At 40.9% G+C, this 14,827-nt stretch overlaps 1 pseudogene; it reads left to right on the top strand.

The window, feature by feature from the left end:
* The first annotated feature begins 6,450 nt into the window (after positions 1 to 6,450).
* On the top strand, positions 6,451 to 6,568 carry LOC124722797 (annotated as a pseudogene).
* The last annotated feature ends 8,259 nt before the right edge of the window (positions 6,569 to 14,827 follow it).

Raw genomic sequence — 14,827 nt, 5'->3', positions numbered from 1 at the left:
CTGGGTTGTATGAACTGTGAGCTGAGGACATTGATATTAGTCGTTTAAATAAATAAGAGCTCATAGCTAATTCTTTAATTTTGAACCTAAGGAAATAAAGAACTTGTTGCGGAATTTTGACATTTTTTCTAAAATAATGAAGCAATCGTTCTCCACCCGTAAATCGTTATAAGGTATTATTATACCAGAGTTTAGGCGGACCTTTCAAACGTAAGTATTGACTATGTTTTTCTTCATCGCTGCTTTTAACATCGTCTGAACAGTATGTACGTATGCAGAGAATCGGGCTAGTGACCAGACGCCGTGCTGAGGTAGGTGGAACTTTTTGTAGTGCACAGTTCGACGAAAGACAGTGGTCAAACAATTACGCAACGCAACGCGACTTTCAACCCGCCTCGCCGCCAGCGGAGTATTGAATTCCCTGACGATTTCCGAAATGGAATGTCCAATGCGTTTAGCTCCAACCAGCAATCCGCATGCAAAGTCTGTTAATTTCTGTCGTGTGGCCATAATCAAGTCGGAACCCATTCCACATGAATCACCTGAATGTAAATAACAGCTCCATCAATGCACTGTCCTTTTGTACCTTGTGTATGTACCACAACCGTCATCTGCGCATATCGCTATTCCGTGACTTTTGCAACCTCATTGTATGGCATTTTAATGTATCTTTTCCTGCACTGTAATGTGAGCAGAGGAATATTCGAAGAAATTGAACAGTATGAATTCAGTGTTCTGCTGTTGCCTGGAACACATCCCTAGACGCGAGCTAATTTAACCTTCAAAGAAAAATAAGAAAGAAAAGGAATGAGGTATCCAGAAGAAAGCAGGACAATAGTAATCATATTGCCTGCTAGAAACAAAGCACTGAGATGATGAGTTGGAAGTCACGTCGGAGTAAGTGAACAAAGTCTACCAGCGGCTAAACAGATAAAGCGCCTACTGGCCCCCTTCAAACACAACGGGTGATCGTCGCCGTTGTGGGTCCATTTTTTATCGTCCCTTGCACCGCACGGAGTCAGATGCATCGGACATTTGACAAATAACTTCAGAGTATGGGATGCGTGATTAATTAGGGGAGATACCCTGCGGACCTGGAGATGTGCTCCAAGCAGCGAGAGCGCCTCTATACTGAGATAAGCCGAGGCACTGCATCACCCCGGCCGGCGAGTTTTCTTGCCCGTATTTACATTCCCAGGACTAGCTAGCGAATTCTCTGCCTCGGAAGTACGAGATGAACTCCAAGCCTCCTGAATGCATCTGTCTTTCAGTCTGCTGACCAGAAATGCTTCTGCTCAGCATAGGAAAGCAACATGATTAATTAACCAATTAATCACCTAAATACTGAACCAATTAATCACCTATACACATATTGTTTTTCTCCTAATTAATGCAGACATAAAGTTTTCCAATAACTATTAATCTATAAGTTCGAACTATAATTTCAAAGAACCATTTTTTTTTCTTTTACAGCTAATAGCATACATGTTACCGTATACCTGCTTCCGAATAAAATTTCTCTTATAAATACACAGAGCTCGTAGCATAATTATCTATAAGAACTGAATTGTTGCACAACATTTCTTACAAAAGTTCAAAGGTTATGAAAGCACTGCCGAGAATTCTTCCGGGTTGTATGACCGTTGCCCATGGAACTCTTCTATCCCTGACGTTTCGTCCAAAGGTACGTTGGACATCTTCGGAGGTGCTCCTGGTTGTGCTGAGTCTTTCCAACTGACGAGTCGGACGTCGAAGGACGTCCTAAATACGGTGGGAAGTGGGCGTGGTCTGGATTTCACGTGATAGAAGAGATAAACCTTGTCAATGATAAAATATAACTATCGATCATAGTGCGTCAAAGATAAAAATTTCTCATCGATTCTTTAGCACCACTGTCCATATATAGCTGAGTTTCACAGCTTCTTCTTTTCTGTTAAAATTATCCCCATGTTTATATATTTCGGTGGTTTCTCTATATAGCCGTGGATAATACTTCGTCATAATGCATAAAACTTCAGTTTCCGAAAATTTCAGTACGTGATCACCCAACTGAAGAGCATGTTCCGCCGCGGCTGACTTGTCTGTTTTCCCTAGTCGGCAAAGACTTTTATGTTCCTTCAACCATGGATTCACACTTCTCTTTGTAGTTCCAATGTAGACCCTACCACATGTACACGGAATCTTGTATACACCACTTGCAGAGGGGGACGTTTATCCTTAACGGAACGAAGTGTTTGGCCTATTTCCTTAGTTGGTCTGATAATCGGTCGAACGTTATGTTTTCTTAAAATCTTGCCAATTTGATCCGTTACTTTTTTGATGAAGGGTAAGGAAACTATGTTCTTCATCAAAGAAGTGGCCGCGCTGTTTGAGGCGCCATGTCACGGACTGTGCGGCCCCTCCCGCCGGAGGTTCGAGTCCTCCTTCGGGCATGGGTGTGTGTGTTGTCCTTAGCGTACGTTAGTTTAAGTTAGTTTAAGTAGTGTGTACGTCTAGGGACCGATGACCTCAGCAGTTTTCTCCCTTAGAAATTTACACACATTTGAACATCTGACCTTCATGACTACAGAAAGAAACTGACTCTCCAGTGCATTGATTTCTGCTCGTATTCTCTGACTGCTTATTGCAGATGCCACAGAACTATGGCTTCTAGTACTGCGCAAAACCTTATTCTCCGCATCCCAAACCGTTCAGTCCACGTTTAAGCTGCGAACTTCAGTTACATTGTCTTCTGGTGATCAAGAGGGAAGTATACGCACTGCTGAGATTATATACTACATTACGCCTATTTATATTATTAACCCGTTCGGGTAATAACACACAACGTACTTTATTTTTACTTTCTCCTAATTTTTAATTTTATATTTACGTTTCACTACGAGGTCAAATGTGACGTTCCTCTTTCTGTTCTCTAACTTTATTTTAACTTAGTTTTCGTTCCACATTAACTAACGGTGATGAATTCTGAACAAAATTTTGACTGCTGAATGTTGAGGAAACTCTTTGCACTCGTGTTCTCTAGTTATATTCGTGTTACGCTACATGCATTTTAGCTCGTTTTTCTTGAGTCATCAGTCCTCTGACTGGTTTGATGCGGGCCGCAACGAATTCCTCTCGTGTGCCAACTTCTTCATCCCAGAATAGCACCTGCGGTCTGCGTCCTCAAAGTATTTGCTGGATGTATTCCAATCTCTGCCTTCCTCTAGAGTTTTTGCCTTATACAGCTCCCTCTAGCACCATCGATATAATTCCCTGATGTCTTAACAGATGTCCTATCGTCCTGCCCTTCTCCTTCTCCGTCACTGATTATTTTGCTGCCTAGGTAGTAGAATCCCTTAACTACATCTACTTCGTGACTATCAGTCCTGATGTTAAGTCTGTCACTTTTCTCATTTATGCTACTACTCATTACTTCCTTCTTTCTTCGATTTACTTTCAATCCATATTCTGTAATCATTAGACCATCCCATTCAGCAGATCATGTAATTGTTTTTCACTTTCACTCAGATAGCAATGTCATCAGCGTATGGTATCATTTATATCCTTTCACCTTGAATTTTAATTCCACTGCTCAACCTTTCTTTTATTTCCAACATTGATTCATTGCTGTACAGACTGAACAGTAGGGACGAAATACTATATCCCTGTATTACACCTTTTTTTAATCCGAGCACTTCGACTTGGTCCTCTACTCTTATTACTCCCTCTAGGCTATTGTAGATGTTGCACATTACCTGTTTCTCCCTATAGCTTACCCAGATTTTTCTCAGAATTTCAAACAACTTGCGCCATTTTACTCCGTCGAACGCTCTTTCCTGGTCGACAGATCCTACGAACGCGATTTGATTTTTCCTTTAGTCTTGCTTCCATTATCAACCGCGACGTCAGAATTGCCTCTCTGGTGGCTTTAACTTTCCTAAAGCAAACTGATGATCTAACACATCCTCAATTTTCTTTTCCATTCGTCTGTGTATTATTCTTGTCTGCAACTTGGATGCATGAGCTATTAAGCTGACTGTGCGATAATTCTCGATCTTGTCACATCTTGCAGTCTTCGGCATTGTGTGGATGATATTTTTCCTAAAGTCAGATGTTCCGCCGGCAGACTGATACATTCCACACACCACCGTGAATAGTCGTTTGGTTGCCACTTCACTCATTAATTTTAGAAATTCTTATAGAATATTGTCTGTCTCTTCTGCCTTATTTGATCTTAAGTCCTCCGAAGTTCTATTAAATTCTGATTCTACCACTGGATCTCCTAGATCATCTAAATCGACTCCTATTTCTTCTTCTACCAGTTGAATAGAATTGGGGAGAAGAGGAGTATGTGGCACAACTTGACAAGAAAAAGGGTCCGGTTGGTAGAACATGTTCTGAGGCATAAAGGGATCACAAATTTAGCATTGGAGGGCAGCGTGGAGGGTAAAAATCGTAGAGGAAGACCAAGAGATGAATACACTAAGCAGATTCAGAAGGATGTAGGTTGCAATAAGTACTGGGAGATGAAGAAGCTTGCACAGGACAGAGTAGCATGGAGAGCTGCATCAAACCAGCCTCAGGACTGAAGACAACAACAACAACAACAACAACCACTTCATGCAAACCTTCCACCTGATAGAGGCCTTCAACGTACTCTTTCCACCCATCCGCTGTCCCCTTTACAATTAACAGCGGAATTCCCGTTGCACTCTTAATGTTACCACCCTTGCCTTTAATTTCACCGATTTTGATTTTCCTACATGCTGAGGCAGCCCTTCCGACAGTCATTTATTTTCCGATTTCTTCACATTTTTCATGCAGCCATTTCGTCTTAGCTGCCCTGCACTTCCTATTTACATCAATCCTAAGCGATTTGTACTTCTGTGATCCTGAATTTCCCTTAACATTTCTTTTGTACTTCCTTCCTTCATCGATCAACTTAAGTATTTCTTCTGTTATCCATGGTTTCTTCGGAGCTACCTTCTACGTACCTATGCTTTCTTTTCCAGTTTCCGTGATTACTCTTTTTAGAGATGCCCGTTCCTCTTCAAATATGCTGCCTGCTGAGCTATTCCTAATAGCTGTATATGCAGCCTTGAAGCCTATCTCGTCATTCCTTATTACTTCCACATTCTACTTCTTTGCATATTGATTCTTCCTGACTAATATCTTAAGCTTCAGCCCACTCTGCATCACTACTACGTTGTGATCTGAGTCTGTATCTGCACCTGGGTACTCCTTACAACCCAGTATCTGATTTCGAAATCTTTGTCTGACCATGATGTAATCTAACTGAACTCTTCCAGTATCCCATGGCCTTTTCCAAATATACCTCCTGTGCCTGTGATTCTTGAACAGAATATTTTCTGTTACCAGCTGAAATTTATTACAGAACTTATTTAGTCTTTCTCCCTTCTCATTCTTTGTTCCAAGCCCATATTCTCCAGTAACCGTTTATTCTTCTCCTTTCCCTACAACTGCGTGCGAGGCCCTCATGACTATTAGATTTTCATCCCCCTTTAAGTACTGTATTACCCTTTCAATACCCTCTTATAATTTCCATATGTCTTAATCTTCAGCTTGCGACGTCGGGATATTTATCTGAACTATTTCTGTAGGTGTTGATTTGCTGTCGGTTCTGACAAGAATAACTCTATCACTGAACTGTTCACAGTAACTCACTCTCTGTGCTACCTTCCTATCCATAACGAATCCTACTCCCGTTATACCATTTGCTTCTGTTGCTGATATTACCCTATATTCACCTGAACTGAAATCTATGTTCGTTTCCATTTCACTTGACTGACTACTATATACAGAGTGAGCCTTTCCATTTCCCTCGCAGGTTTTTAACTTCCCAATGAAGATTGTGACATTCAACGCTCCGACTCGTAGAATGTTAGCCTTTTGTTGGTTAGTCATGCTTTCTCTCATGGTCAACTGCCTCTTGGTAGCCCCATCCCGGAGATCCGATTGGTGACTATTCCGGAATATTTTGCCAATGGAGAGATCATCATGACACTTTTTCAGTTAAGAGCCACATGTCCTGTGAATACACGTTAGGTGTCTTTAATGCAGTGGTTTCCATTGCCTTCTGCATCCTCATGCCGTTTATCATTGCTTATTCTTCCACCTCTAGGGGCAGTTTCTCACCCCAAGGACAAGAGAGTGCCCTGAACCTCTGTCCGCTCCTCCACCCTCTTTGACAAGGCCGTTGGCAGAATGAGGGTGACTTCTTATGACGGAAGTCTTCGGCCGTCAATGCTGATTATTAATCAAAATTTAAGCAGTGGCAGGTTTCGCACCTTGAACCGTGGACTTTCTGATTACTAATCAAAGTCGCTATTCCTAGATCACAGGTGCATAAGAATAAATTAATAGAGCGACACCTTGACACTACAATGGGTTATTTTTAGTGGAACTTCAAAAGATTTTTTTTTTTAGAAACTGATTAACTATGACCTAAAAGGCAACGGCCTTGCCGCAGTGGTAACACCGGTTCCCGTCAGATCATCGAAGTTAAGCGCTGTCGAGCGTGGCCAACACTTGGATGGGTGACCGTCTGGGCCGCCAAGCGCTGTTGCCATTTTTCGTGGTGCACTCAGCCTCGTGATGCCAATTGAGGAGCTACTCGACCGAATAGTAGCGGCTCCGGTCGAAGAAAACCATCATAACGACCGGGAGAGCGGTGTGGTGACCCCACGCCCCTCCTATCCACATCCTCAGCTGGGGATGACACTGCGGTCGATGGTCCCGATGGGCCACTTGTGGCCTGAAGACGGAGTGCTTTAACTATGACCTAAACGTGACGGAATTACTGTAAAGGCTATGATATTGTTCCGGAATGTTAAGTAGTGGTTATCGAAAACATGGCACACACACACACACACACACACACACACACACACACACAGTGCACTTCTTGACTTGGCCATTATTCAGATGACTTCGAGACATTCACTAAACCATGCTGTTTGTGTTCAGTATTTGGGACGACCCTACTTTGTGACTTTCCATCAGAAAACATACTGTTAGCTAATAAATTCCGTTGTTAGTCATGATGTGCCAATATTGTGAATTGTCATATGTGTCGTCAAAGCCATTAAAAATCTATCATGAAGTTTCACTACATCAAGCACAATTTTATCACATTTGCAGTCAATATAACTGCCATTGAAGCAGCCAACAGAACTGAGACTGAAACTTCCTGGCAGATTAAAACTGTGTGCCGGACCGAGACTCGAACTCGGGACCTTTGCCTTTCGCGGGCAAGTGCTCTACCGGTTGAGTTGTCTACCGGTAGAGCACTTGCCCGCGAAAGGCAAAGGTCTCGAGTTCGAGTCTCGGTCCGGCGCACCATTTTAATCTGCCAGTAAATTTCATATCAGTGCACACTCCGCTGCAGAGTGAAAATCTCATTCTGATAACTGACATTATTCAAAGAGACATTTAGCCTATTGTAAATTAGACTGTTTTATATTAATTCTATAAAATATTTATAGTCAATGAACGATGAAGTTGAGCAAAGCAATCATTTAAGAAGTTAAGAAAAATATTTGTTTTGAAATATTGCAGTTACTATTCAGTGTCGAAATAATAGAAATCTGCGTTTAGAAATTAACTAACTACTTTTACTGCATACGGAAGGCATTGCATCAGTACTTGTGTTATGTAACACTAACGTTAGTGCACAGACATTTAAGTCGCATACAATTACTGTGCAGTTAACAATATAACTTCACAAACTGATATAAGGAAAGGGAAATGTTTTCAGGTAATAATAGCACAAAATTATTATTAACCATGGTAATTTACCGTTCGCAATCAATTAGCAACAACTGTCGCTAATATAATTGTCCAACAGAGTAAAAGCCGTTCTTGGCTTTGAACTGCGGGACAGACTTGTAAGCGGTGAGCAGATGACACGCTACAGTACTTTTCTTGAAAGAAATTACTGTCCTGCGTTGGCTGTTTTTTTATATCTCTTTTATTCTGATTATGTGTACTCTTCACTAACAATGTTAGAAGACTCTACCAATAAATTTAATACTTCGATCAGGAAAACTGCAATGAAATGTAATTTTCTATTCACAAGAAACAAATGTATTCTTGGAATGAACCCCAAGACACTCACATTGAGAGCACATCGCAAATTATATAAGCAAGATCAATCGTTTTGTACTATAATGAACTACATAATTAACCGTGTGATAGAGGGACTATACACATACAAACCCAACTACGGAGTAATGAAATCCGTAGAAATGATAAATTAAACTGAAGGTGTTTGATTTTCTGGTAATGATAAACTGGTCTCCTTTGAAATTGAGAACTTTTACACACATATACGTCAATTGAAACGGTTAGTAACTTAAAAGTTAACCTTGTTAAATATGAAAAGATTAGCACTGAAGAAATGAATCATCTACTTGAAATATTCCAGCTGATATTCTTGTACAATTATTTCACATTTCAAGGTAATTTACACACAGCTAGGTGGTCTGGTGATGGGTAGTTTCAAAGTTTTCTTGTGATACGTGATATATATCGGGACACCTATCAACAGACAAACGATGGGGCGTTTGAACTATTGTTAAGAGGAAAACTTATGCTCTTCTCTGTATTTTCTGAACCACAAAAATCCGACCAATTAAGATGAGTGCATGACCGGTTACGCTACAACCTAGTGAACACCAAAATTATGTCACAATAACACTGACCTATGAATGTTCATATTTTTTAATAACTGCCAGTCGTGAAGATAACGTGCTGAATCCCCAAGCAACGGTAGAAAACATAGAAATTACGCAGTAGCTTTGCAGTAAAAAAGCACTATAAAATTAATTTCTTAATGAGTTGTAACGAAGCTAATTTTGCATTTTGCTATAATTGTGGCGAATGTTTCTCATATCTTTGCAAATTTGAAAACCCCCGTTTTCGACGTACAGCGCTCTTGCTGTGAGTGTACCACGGTGCACCTGGTGTCGCGACCTGCGACCCGCGGCGGATCCTTCCCTCCCGTGGTGTTGGACAACGTGGAGCTCGCCGGAAATACTGGCCCTCTTCCGTAGCTGGATGATAGTTTCTATCGCCTGATGTCGGTGAGATGTGAGGTTAATAGGGAGGGAATGCAGTGGGGAAGCCAGTGGGCATTCTGGTGAGATCCTCTCCTGGAACTCCAGGTTATGTAGCAAGAGTAAGTTGATAGAGGAGCAGGAGCGTAAGATCTGTGACCTTCAGGTGCAGTTGAAAAACGCACAGGAGGAGCTAGATAGGATGAGGAGGGAGAAGGGGGTTGGGGAATGGGAGCTGGCTGTTGGCAAGTGATCTGCTAGGAGAAGGAGATTTTCAGATAGTTTTACTATTGGTGTTTGTAATAGATATGACCAACTGTCAGAGTCTAGTGGAGAGGAATCTCTAGTAGCTGTAGATGTAGGAAGTATGCAGCAGACCTCAGCAGTTACGGTGGCTAGGACAGTTGCAAAGTCTAAGAGGAAGAAGAAGGTTCTGCTGTTAGGTAGTTCTCATGGTAGAGGTGTAGGCCAGCAGTTGCAGGAAGTTTTGGGGAGTGAGTACCAGGTCACCAGCATTGTGAAGCCTAATGCAGGATTGGCTCAGGTGACTTTTAACATAGGGGGGTTATGTAGGGATTTTACTAAAGAGGATCAGGTAGTGATTGTGGGTGGGGCTGGTAATAGTATTGATAGGGATGGGGAGTATGACATAGATGGTGACCTGGAAAAGATAGCCACTCAGACTGGCAACACGAATGTGCATTTCGTGGAACTGTTTCAGCGTCACGATCGGCCTCATCTTAATACAGCCGTCAGGCGTAATAACATGAGACTTGGGGGTGCGCTGATGACAGAAGGCATGAGTCACATTTCAGTGGTGTCGGTGGAGTCTATCAGTAGGATGGGTTTCACTAGACATGGCCTGCACCTCAACAGGTATGGGAAGGGGAGGTTGGCAAAACTTATAGGTGACAGCATAGGTGGGGGTGGTGGGATCACTCATGGGAAAATTCCGGTAGTTGTGGGTGTTAGAGCTGTACCTTTTTTAGATTGAAGTCAGCTGATAGGTATTCCTGCTTAAGTGAAGTCTCTCTAACAAAGAAACCACTTTCTACAAAGCTTGGGTATCCGATTAATGAGGGAATTAGTATATTTCATCAAAATATACAAGGTATTAGAGATAAAGTTAGTGAACTGCTTATAGATGTTGACTCTGAAATTATTGGTATATCTGAACACTTCTTAAATAAGGAGATAATTCAGAGGCTTCCTTTACCAGGATACAGGTTGGCTGGCAGCTTTTCTAGGAGCTCTTTGCGGTGTGGGGGAGTAGCCATGTATGTGAAAAACGGTATCCCATTTGAGTCAATTGATGTTTCAAAGGACTGCACTGAAAAGGTGTTTGAATGTTGTGCAGGTGTAGTTAAATTTAATGGAGCTAAACTTCTTACTGTTGTTATTTATAGATCCCCAGACTCCGATTTCACAACATTTTTGCTAAAGCTAGAGGAGGTTCTTGGGTCACTTTATAGGAAATACAAAAAGTTACTTATATGTGGTGACTTCAATATTAATTGTATAAGTGATTGTGCAAGGAAAAGGATGCTGGTAGACCTCCTTAATTCATATAATCTTATGCAAACCGTATTCTTTCCAACGAGAGTGCAAGGGAACAGTAGAACAACCATAGACAATATTTTTGTTCATTCGTCATTATTAGAAGGGCATTGTGTTAGCAAAAAGGTGAATGGCCTTTCAGATCATGATGCACAAATTTTAAGTCTAAAAGATTTTTGTGCTGCAACACATGTTAAATATAGTTACCAACTTTTTAGGAAAGCTGATCCAGTTGCTGTACAGACTTTTGTAAACCTTATCAAGGAACAAGAGTGGCAAGATGTTTATAGTGCTGATACAGTAGACGATAAATATAATGCCTTCCTCAAGACTTCTCTCGTGCTCTTTGAAAGTTGATTTCTGTTAGAACGTTCAAAACAGGGTACTAGCACAAACAGGCAGCCTGGGTGGCTGACTAAAGGGATAAGAATATCTTGTAGAACAAAGTGGCAATTATATCAAAACGTTAGAAACAGTCAAAATCTAAATGCAGCAGCCCATTACAAACAGTATTGTAAGGTGCTTAAAAAAGTTATTAGGAAGGCTAAAAGTATGTGGTATGCAGATAGAATAGCTAAGTCTCAGGATAAAATTAAAACCATATGGTCAGTCGTAAAGGAAGTGGCTGGTCTGCAGAGACAGGTCGAGAATATAGAATCAGTGCGTAGTGGGGATGTCCGTGTTACTGATAAGTCGCATATATGTACAGTACTTAATAATCACTTTCTGAATATAGCAGGTGAACTAAATAGAAACCTAGTCCCAACAGGGAATCATCTAGCGCTCTTAGAAAAAAGTGTTCCGAGACTGTTACCTGAAATGCTCCTCCATGATACTGACAAGAGGGAGATTGAGTTAATAATTAAACCACTAAAGACCAAGAACTCTCATGGATATGACGGGGTATCTAGCAGAATACTGAAGTATTGTTCCACGTATGTTAGCTCAGTACTTAGCCATATCTGTAACTTTTCCTTTAGGAGTGGTCGGTTTCCTGACCGATTAAAGTACTCGGTAGTGAAGCCACTTTATAAAAAGGGAGACAGGGATAATGTTGACAATTATAGAACTATTTCTATGCCATCGGTGTTTGCTAAAGTTATCGAGAAGGTTGTATATACAAGGTTACTGCAGCATTTAAATTCACATAATTTGCTGTCAAATGTACAGTTTGGTTTTAGAAATGGCTTAACAACTGAAAATGCTATAGTCTCTTTTCTATGTGAGGTTTTGGACGGATTAAATAAAAGGTTGCGAACGTTAGGTGTTTTCTTTGATTTAACGAAGGCTTTTGACTGTGTTGACCACAAAATATTACTGCAGAAGTTGGAACATTATGGAGTAAGGGGAGTAGCTTACAATTGGTTCGTCTCCTACTTTAAGAACAGAAAGCAGAAGGTAATCCTCCGCAATATTGAGAGTGGTAATGATGTTCAGTCCCAATGGGGCACTGTTAAGTGGGGCGTTCCCCAAGGGTCGGTGCTGGGGCCACTGCTGTTTCTTATTTATGTAAATGATATGCCTTCTAGTATTACAGGTGATTCAAAAATATTTCTGTTTGCTGATGACACCACCTTGGTAGTGAAGGATCTTGTGTGTAATATTGAAACATTATCAAATAATGTAGTTCATGATATAAGTTCGTGGCTTGTGGAAAATAATTTGATGCTAAATCACAGTAAGACTCAGTTTTTACAGTTTCTAACCCACAATTCAACAAGAACTGACATTTTAATCAGACAGAATGGGCATGTTATAAGCGAGACGGAACAGTTCAAGTTCCTAGGCGTACGGATAGATAGTAAGCTGTTGTGGAAAGCACATGTTCAGGATCTTGTTCAGAAACTAAATGCCGCTTTATTTGCCATTAGAACAGTATCTGAAATAAGTGACATTTCAACACGAAAAGTAGTATACTTCGCATATTTTCATACGCTTATGTCATATGGTACTATTTTTTGGGGTAATTCTTCTGATTCAAAAATGGTATTTTTGGCTCAAAAACGGGCTGTTCGAGCTATGTATGGTGTAAGTTCGAAAACCTCTTGTCGACCCCTATTCAATAGTCTGGGAATTTTGACATTGCCCTCACAGTATGTATTTTCTTTAATGTCGTTTGTTGTTAGCAATATTAGCTTATTCCCAAGAGTTAGCAGCTTTCACTCAGTTAATACTGGGCAGAAATCAAATCTGCATGTGGAATGCACTTCGTTGACTCTTGTGCAGAAAGGAGTGCAGTATTCTGCTGCATCCATTTTCAATAATCTACCACAAGAACTCAAAAATCTTAGCAGTAGCCCAAACACTTTTAAGTCTAAACTGAAGAGTTTCCTCATGGTTCACTCCTTCTATTCTGTCGAGGAGCTCCTGGAAGAGCTAAAAAATTAAGCAAATTCCAGTGTTACATTTTTTATTTTCTTTATTTAAACTAACGACTTGTCGCCTGAATATGTTTCTTATATTTCATTTCATCTGTTTCTACAATCGTGTTATAATTTCATGTATTGACTCGTTCCATGACCATGGAGACTTCTCCTAAATGTGGTCCCACGGAACAATAAATAAATAAATAAATAAATAAATGTCATTGTGACAGCCTTTCGATCGCACCTTTGTTTACAGGAGAATGATGTGATATACCGTCTGGTACTTTCCTAGCAGCCTGATGAGCTCAGAGTGTTTAACCTCAGAAGTCGATGGTGATTATTCAGACATGGTTTCGTGTGATATCGAATGGAGAGCCAGCGTTCGTAGTTTTGGATGTGGTTTAGTTGTAAGGTGTCAGGCAAATGCAACACCTTCCATGAAAACCCTGACATGATAAGCAAATCCAGTAGTATGTCACATAGCTCCGAGTAAATCGTTACATTAAATTAACCAAAGGAATATGAGTAACGAGTGAGCAAATGGAATACCACAGACTAACACAAGAATGCCTAAATGCATGTCATACCTTCCTACCGTGAGGCAGACGCAGTTCCGAGGGGAGAAACGAGAACAGAAGCCGAGAGCAGAACCGTGTTAAGCTAGAAGGCCCTACGATAAGGGACGGACTGGACACCCACATTTCCAGCTAACCACTAGGACCACCTCAGCTGCAAGTTTTAGCTTGAGACTTTTTCGCATCTCTGTTACGTCAGGACCATCCCCAGCCCATGTTAAAAGCTAGAGCCCTCCATAAGAACAGTATAGATCTTACGATAACACAAAACGGGGCCACACCACCCGCACGTTTTTAGCGTGAGACTTTTTCGCTTCTCTGTTACGTCAGGACCACCCCCAGCCCATGTTAAAAGCTAGAGCCCTCCAGAAGAACAGTATAGATCTTACGATAACACAAAAAGGGCCACACCACCCGCAAGTTTTAGCGTGAGACTTTTTCGCGTCTCTTGTTACGTTGCAAACTTTAAAAACATTGCCCCACCACAAAAAGTATAACGTTTCTCATTGGATAGACACAATTTTTGTTGGCGGAGCTTAAGGTTAACATTGAGACCCTGATTGGTCAGATGAAAACACAGCCAGATAGTTTTTTTAAACCAACTTCGGTAAATTGTAGTAAGGAGAAGTTAGCAGAGAGTTGCTTCCGAGATGGCGAGGTGAGCGGAGCTGTGCTGCACGCCGCCACCTGAAGAACACCGAAAAGGTAATGAACGCACGCGATGCCACATAACAGCGCATAAAGCTTCACTCAGAACTGCAGAAGTCTCATCTGTTACACCCCCTTTTTGCGTGATACTAGTGTCGATCGTCAATTAAAGCTCGTGGTGTTCACATTTGTCACTTGAAGTAAAAATCTGAAACGCGATGATTTTTCTGTTATATAGTTATTGAGAAGCCACATCAGCCACTGTAATTTACGACAAGTTAGATAAGTAATTAAAGATAATTGAGGGCCACTGTAGACCATTTTGATAGTTTTCTCTTTTGTGAAACTTAATTTAAACCTAGATTATAGATGTGATATGGCATAGGTCATCCTTCGATCCATTGTAGAACTTGGAAACCCATTCAGGGAATGTTCGTTCACATTTTTGTTGAACGCAGTTGGTTTTTACCATCCTGTATTAAAACATTTCCTTTTATCAATAGCGCAATTTATAAGCAACGTTTTGTGAGTAGAATAAAATTTCCAATGGTAAACTTAACTGCTTTTTCGACGTTATTTTACCAGCTAACTAAAAATAGGACAGCCTTGAACCCCTTCCACTAAA

The sequence above is a fragment of the Schistocerca piceifrons genome, chromosome 1 (assembly GCF_021461385.2).
Source record: "Schistocerca piceifrons isolate TAMUIC-IGC-003096 chromosome 1, iqSchPice1.1, whole genome shotgun sequence".
NCBI lineage: Eukaryota > Metazoa > Arthropoda > Insecta > Orthoptera > Acrididae > Schistocerca > Schistocerca piceifrons.
Note: the sequence above shows the minus strand (reverse complement) of the source record. Positions and strands in the feature narration are given on the sequence as shown.